The 7,529-nt window shown below is 36.0% G+C and overlaps 1 pseudogene; it reads right to left on the bottom strand.

Moving 5' to 3' along the window:
• Window positions 1-756: 756 nt before the first annotated feature.
• LOC149539033 (mitogen-activated protein kinase kinase 9 pseudogene) lies at window positions 757-5,877 on the bottom strand (annotated as a pseudogene).
• Between the last annotated feature and the right edge of the window lie 1,652 nt (window positions 5,878-7,529).

The following is a 7,529-nucleotide window of genomic DNA, read 5'->3' as shown; positions in this document are numbered from 1 at the left end:
TGTGATTGGTTTTAAACTTGTGGATACATTTCTTTGTTCACCACTTGTTGTGCACAATAATAATTAGGTTCATTATTAGCTAAAAGGCTATTATAGGTGGGGTTTTCACCTCAAACCTATCTGACACTACAAACTGCTTACCATTTACCATTAAACAATGATGGAAACTACTTCCTCATCAATGATTTGTCAAATGACATTTGTTATGATGAGTTGTGATGTTCAAATCAAATCGAATAAGGTTTCTTGCTATCCAATCAAATCTTTATTGATACATAGATTAAAATCAAATCGAATAAGGTTTCTTGTTAGCAAATCAAATCTTTATTGATATGCAGATTAAACTAGATTTCATCCCATCAAAATATATACTCCCTTCTAACCTATATTTTGAGGATTGTTATCTTTGTGGATTTTTTGAAGACATAAATTCAGAGACAAATTTCCTTAATTTTGTGCACTTGTTCCAGACGCAGGTAGATGAGAAGCTACCATGCTGAACACACCAAGATCTCTCTTTCTATTCTCGAACTTCTTCTAATCTCAAGAGGTAAGCAATTTAAATGACATTTTTGAGCAGTTTATGAATTGGATGTCACAATCGTAGGATAGCTACATCTCAATCACTTGCACGATTGCCTCTTTTTATTTCAACTACTGAACTTACAAAAAATTCGTTACAGTTGGATGATTTTAACTTTTTTGGAGCTTTACCTTGATCAAGAGAAGGAATGCAATGGTGGTGTAAAGCTTAATCTATCGATTTCCCCTGAAATCCATACAAAATTTCACACATTCTGAGAGATTTGAGGACTGGAAGGGCACTTTAATATTGCACGGCTCAAATGGATGCTTCAAAAGCTATGAGACCGTCCACCTCTTTCTTGCATCCTTCTCAAGACAACGTCTGATGAAACTCTAGAACTTTGTAGATGTTCTAAAAAGTGCAAAGGGAGGCTCTCAAAAATAAATGGCACACATTAGTCCAGCCCAATCCGCATGTTATCCAGTTGCTACAAAGGGGAAAGTACCCACATAGCATTAAGACTATGTCAATCCCAAACTCTAGATATCCCTTGCATACCCATTACATCTCCCACTATAGCTCTGCAGGTTGAATCTCTCTGGGCTCATGTAAGTACAAGTCCCCGCATAGGAATTGTAGCATGAATCTCTCTAGGCTCATGTAAGCACAAGTCCCCACATAGGAATTGCAACACGAATCTATGGCATGTGCTACTATCCTACTAACCCCAACATCTACAATTTTGATTCACTGGTAATTCTTGCTAATTAGGAGATTGACAGGCTTGATCTCTGTGAACAATTCTCTAGCTCTGAAGGTATTTCAGTCCCTCCAATGCTTTTTGTGCAGCCTTTTCAAGGTAGGACTTGCTTATCTATGTCCTCTCCTCCAACAACTCTGCAAGGGATTCTCCATCCATGTATTCCAGCACAAAATTGATGTTCCCCCCCTCTTGGAAGTCACCCTCACATTTGACAACATAGCTAGAGTCTATTTTTCTAGGATGTCCATCTCTCTGTTAATGTGGGAAGTGGGGGAGGAATCATGGTCCATGTAGATGACTTTGAGGGCATAATTGGTGGAGGATTTGGGGTGGAAGACCTTGTAAACCATGCTTCTACTACCATGTCCCAGCTTTCCTAATATTTTGAAATTAGAGAGCTTCTCTATGCCCTTTGTCGAAGATGGTTGTTGTGGTTGTGGAAGAGGGAGAAGAAAAGGGGAAGGGGAAGAGGGAGACTTTGGGTCCCAATTTGAATGGCACACTCGATGCGTTGACGCTTTGAGTGACTTTTGTGAGCCCTTAAACACTTCTATTTCCATATATTTTCCATCACGATGTAAACAAATCGAGTAACAATCCCAGCTCACCGACTCTAAAGAGTCTCTGGCTACACTTTAATTTGAATTCAATGTTTGCATTATCCCACCTAATACTCTACCCGTGTATGGATTAAAAATATGCGCCACTTTGTAGAGTTGGTTAAGACTTTGAAGGGGATAACATCTTCCATTTTGGTTTTGAATTTTCCAACATTCAAACCATGAAAGCTTAGTTCCTCGCCACTTTCACCATTTATGATTTGTTGTTGATGAAAATTGCACATGCTCCTTGTGTTGCCTTTGTTTTCAAGTTTAAAAGGATTCCTATGCGTTCCCTTATTTTTTAGAAAATTTGCAAGCGATTGTTCCTTGGTTGGGTGTCTTCATCTGTTGTTTGCATTGAGAGATAGCACATAGAAAGCAAAGACAATTTGTCAATGAGGTTAAAATGGATCCAAATAGAAAGCAGAGACAATATGTCAGTGTTGTTACAAGAGGATTTAAGTAGTAACAAGTGACATTCCCAATCAAATCTCCATGTAAAAGTCCTTTGAGTGGAGGGTTAGGGGCCTTTCTAATGGTCTCGACCAAAGTATTCTATTTGAAAAATCAGAAACCTAAAAGTTGATTGTGAAACACCTAGTTTTTTGTTTGATTGTAATTATCATTTTGTTTGAGCTCAAATGTGAATTAAGTTGGATTGTTAGAATATAAAATGAGTGAATTAATGGTTTTCTATTATTAGATTTAAAGTCATTTTTATTATATTCTAATGTAGTCCCACTAAAGTTCACATAGTTATCACTCTAAATAGTTGAGAGGATTCTAGTACAAGACTCTTGATGCTATCCAAATTCTTTAGTGTTGATTATATCTCTAATAAAAGAGGAGATTATGAAGTTAATATCACTGTAATCAAATAAGATTTGTGGATATTAATATTTGTCTAGAAGCCTTTGATCAGAATATAAAGTAAATATTTTTGGAAAAAAAAAATATTTCAACATATTTTAATCTAGAAGTTTTTAGAATTGCATGTTCAGGCTTTTTTTTTTTCATTAAAAAAAATCAGATTTCATGGAAAAAAAACTCTATGATATAGGTCAAATATAGTGTACATATACATTCATTTTGAAATGGATTAAAGTTGAGTAGATTCAAACCCAAGACCTCCCCAATGAAAGGCTCACAAGTTACCATTTTATTATAGGCTCTTGCCTTTTTTAAAGACATTATTTACTTTTCTATAATATCATCTAATTAATTATTGTCATGGTAACAAACTCATTATAAAATTTTGAATTTGTTCTTATTCATTTTTTTGTGCTCAAATAAAATATTTAAATATTTATAAGAAGGTAGAGAGGTACACCAATAAGTTTAGTAGAATAGAGTCTAGAACAAAGACCAGAGTAATAACATTAAGTAGTTGTTACTATATTAGTATAAGGTGGATCTCAATCTCCAAGACAAAAATTCTATAAATTATTAAGGGTGGTGTCATCAAGAGGTTCCCAACTAATGATAATACCTTCCTCCATAGGAGTTTTCTATATATATGTTACTATGGATGAACTAAAGAGATGAAAGGTGGCAAATGAGAAAACATGGAAGAACATGACAATCTAGCCTCCACACATCTCTACAAAGAGGGGAATATTGGGAACAAACTATGAGAAAACGAAGACTTTTCAATAGTTATGGGAGAAAAGCAATGACTTCTTCTACAAGATGGGCTATGATCACACCTATGATCTCACAAATGGGAGGAAAATTTGAATTACACCTTGTCAATAGTATATAGTCTACATCGCCTTAGTGATCCAAAATATTATGTATGTAAGAAACCTTCAGGGTAGTTTAGCAAGCTTGAACTCAAATTTGCATGAAACTTTTGGAGAAAATAATAGCTACTAGACATGATATACAAAGAGAAATAAGAATTAGTAATACGACTCAAAAAAATCATAAAGTTCTTGTCATTCCAAATGCAGATGATGATATCCACAGTAAGAGTATTCCAAAACTAAGTGCATTTTATGGAGAGAAAAGGTCAATCTCATTGAAATATCAAAATGTCATATTCTAGGAGACTTGAGACAATAAAAGCATTTGGAGACATTATGGATATCATTATAACCTTGTTGATCTCAAGGGAGAAAAAGTTGAGGTTCTCCACATGTTCACAAAAATGACATCAAGGGAAAGGTGTCAATTTGTAACTAGTTGTTCCCATTGAATGATCTTGATTACGTAAATATTAATGGAGTCTTGCATAGTTAGAAGGGTTCAAAATTCCAAGCTTCTCCAAGTGAGACATAGAGGTGTGGTGTTGGAACTGATACAATTTCAAACAATAATTTCCCTAGATGCATTACCATCAAATGATCTAATAATACATTTGGCAAATAGGGAAATGCCTTGTAAATGAATTTAAAAAATATTGTCACTTTTTATTGGAAACCTCAAGGTAGATTATTAACAACAAATAAAACTTAAAGATTAATGGAGTGTGGAAAGGAAACATGTTGAAAAGGATATCAAAAAAATTTCATCAAATTTTTTTTTTTAAAGGTAATTCTAACAATCAAGGCATGCTAAGAACCTTGTCCAATACCCTTAAGGAACTAGAACTTATTTCAAGTGCATCAAAACACATGGCTGCTTATCTTAAGAATGAAAGTTGTGATGAGGATGTAAAACTATAGCATTCATTTATTAATAATATTAAGATGATTTATGGTCATCAAGAATACTTCCAAAATGTGGCATATATTTCAATCGAATAAGACAATTATCACCATCTTCTATGGCATGCTTAAGAGTCACTCACAAGATTTTCAAGTTAAAATGATGGAAAAGATTCTAAGTACTCCAAAAAAAATTGACCAAGAAGATAAAGGAAAAAATCTTCATTCATTATTTTAAAAATTGCCTTATATTTACTAATTTTGGTTAGATTTATAAGGTTAAATCTAGGAAAGGTTGAATAAATCAATGTGTACAAAAAATTCTCAACTTTAACATCAAATTATTATCATCTACAAAAGATTGGAATCACATTTTTTGTAGAAAATTTAAAAAATAGAATTGCCTTTATTGGAGTATTATATTTTGAGAATGCTTTTGGAATGACTCATGCTCTTTTTTCAAGTCTTTCCCAAAGTTATTAAATCTAAGTATACACTTTTTTTGACTACCAACAACAATAGGATAACTACCAACACTTAAATTAATTTGTTCACATATATTTTTACCTAATCCCAACAATTTTTACATTGTTGATAAATAAATTTGTCACTGTGATAGCTACTTCTGAAACTGATCCTATTCACCCTGTGAACAATGACAACTATGCCAACAGTTGGAGAGATTGAAACTGATCATTACCATAATACAATTTGTTGGTGTAAATACGTACTTTACTAATTACACTTACTTAAGTTTACTTAGGTTAATGCATTATTTAATTATATTGCATTATTTTATTATTTTTTATTTATGAGACACTTAGGAGTTTGCATACTTTTTGAGTTGTCATGTTGACAACACAAGAGTATGCAACTTTATTTGAGCACATGGTGTCTACAACATTGTTTGTGTGTCCCACCCTTGTAAACTTATCCTCACATCACCGCACTTACTTCCGTGCTTAATGGAGGATAATTCATATCTGGTGGACATGTGCTTGGTTGTATGACACTTCATGGTGCTAACTTCTATGCATTCTAGAAGCTCTACTGGGGCCTTTGTATTCAAGCACTCCTAGTGTACTCTTAGGAACTAGTTATTGAATACATTGTTATTTTGATCATACTCTCTCTCTTTGGTCTACCGTGTGCTTGTATTTGAGTTTTTAGTTCCTGGGTGAATTTTGCCCTCAGTCAAATTCTTACATGGTATCAGAGCAACTTGGAGACTTTCTCATTGCAAGTCGTTCGAGACCTCTTGCTTGCTTCATCACCTTAGCCTAAATTCAGAGTGCTGCAAAAATTGGGAGTGTCCAGCACCAGATCTAACCTCTCCATTATGTTTGGAACGCTAAACTGGTGAAAATCGACTATAAGCACACCTACCTTGGCCTAAAGTTGACCGTGAGGCAAATTTTTTTTGCAAATCGAAACCTGGAGCCTCGATTTGCGGTATGAGTATGATTATTTTTCGCAGATTTATTTGATTAATTTCGAATCTATATTTAATTTCTCTGTAATTTTTGTCAATATTTTGCGGAAATTTTTGTCCTTCGAGCACAGTCAGAGAAATTTTTTTAGCAGACCCGAGCAGTGACACCTCGGATCTGCCAATTTGGAGGGATTTATTTTGTTTGTCACTGGACTTCTTTATTTATTTTTGGCCTTTGAAATCTAGCCGTATAGCGAGCGGAACTAGAAACCTCGGCGAGCAAACAATTTCAGCAAATTGTTCCACCCGCCAGCCAAAGACCCTCCAACATCGGCGGCCCCTTCAACATTGCCACGACGGACCCTTTGTTTGAACCTCTGCGGAGGTTTGCTTTTAAATAGCGCAAGAGATGCTCCCACTATCAATGTGGGATTAAAACCCACGTCTCCGACGAAGTTCACAGTTATTCCGACGACAACAAGACTGAATCCGGCACCGCAGACAACAGTTTGGCAACCCGCAGGAAAACCCGTTGAATCTCCCATCCTTTGACACATGGATTCCTCCTGCCCACTGCAATTCCCGCACAACATTTGGCAAATCTTTCGACACTTGCATTTTTCGACAAGTGTTGACTGACTCCGGCGCGACATTCCTCTGCATCGAGATCCAGGTGCAGCTCAACGAATTTTGAGGACATCCTCTGCAAACTCTCACCCACGTCAAAGTCTGCATCAAGCGCCATGCAGTGCCCCTCTGCTCACCCACGCACGCGACTGCAATCCGCCGCACCTCCTCCACGCAGACCAGTTCTTCTCCGCTACATGTCATAGTTGACACGCTAAGTGCCAACTCATCCGAAATTGCCATGTGCCATGCAAAATCTGGTCAGCCTTTGCCATGTTAGCGTATGGCCTGACACACGTCTGTCTGTATAGTACGAATGTCCCAGTCAGCAACATGTCATCTTGCCACATCAGCACTGGGCGCGTTCTTTTTGCTGACGTCATCATTTTACGGTGTTAAATTTGGCGCCCATTTGAACATCATTTCCAGGCATTTTTCAACTGCGTTGATGGCCATTTGACCGTCAAATTTAAACTCACAATTTTTCCTCAAGACCCCTCTTCAGATTGCTTTTCAGTTTGGCAGCCTGACTTTGCAAGCCCATATCTTAGACATCCAGACTTCGATTCAGGTGCAATTTTTTTGACATTTGGTAAAAAAATTTGAATTTTCTAGTGGTGGTGTTGTTTTTTTGTTTTGGTGCATAGATTTTGCAGAATTTGCATTTTTTTGTGATTGTACCTGCATCATCCTGCATTTTGCAACTTCAGAAGCTCCGTACGGGCACATCGGGTCACTTTTTCAGGTTTTGTTTTTTTTGAAAGTGCGTATTTTTTCATCTACTTTCCAAATCTGAAGTCAAATTCTAGGGTTGTGTGGAAAAATTTCTCACTTTCAGAATTAAGCCTTCTTTGGCATTGTATGCTTTGATTCTTTTTTAAAATTGTTATAAAACTTAGCTACAATGCTTAAGTGACAGATTTTAGCCTCA

The sequence above is a fragment of the Cupressus sempervirens genome, chromosome 9 (genome assembly GCF_028749045.1).
Source record: "Cupressus sempervirens isolate cs-2001-9-10 chromosome 9, ASM2874904v1, whole genome shotgun sequence".
Lineage (NCBI taxonomy): Eukaryota > Viridiplantae > Streptophyta > Pinopsida > Cupressales > Cupressaceae > Cupressus > Cupressus sempervirens.
Note: the sequence above shows the minus strand (reverse complement) of the source record. Positions and strands in the feature narration are given on the sequence as shown.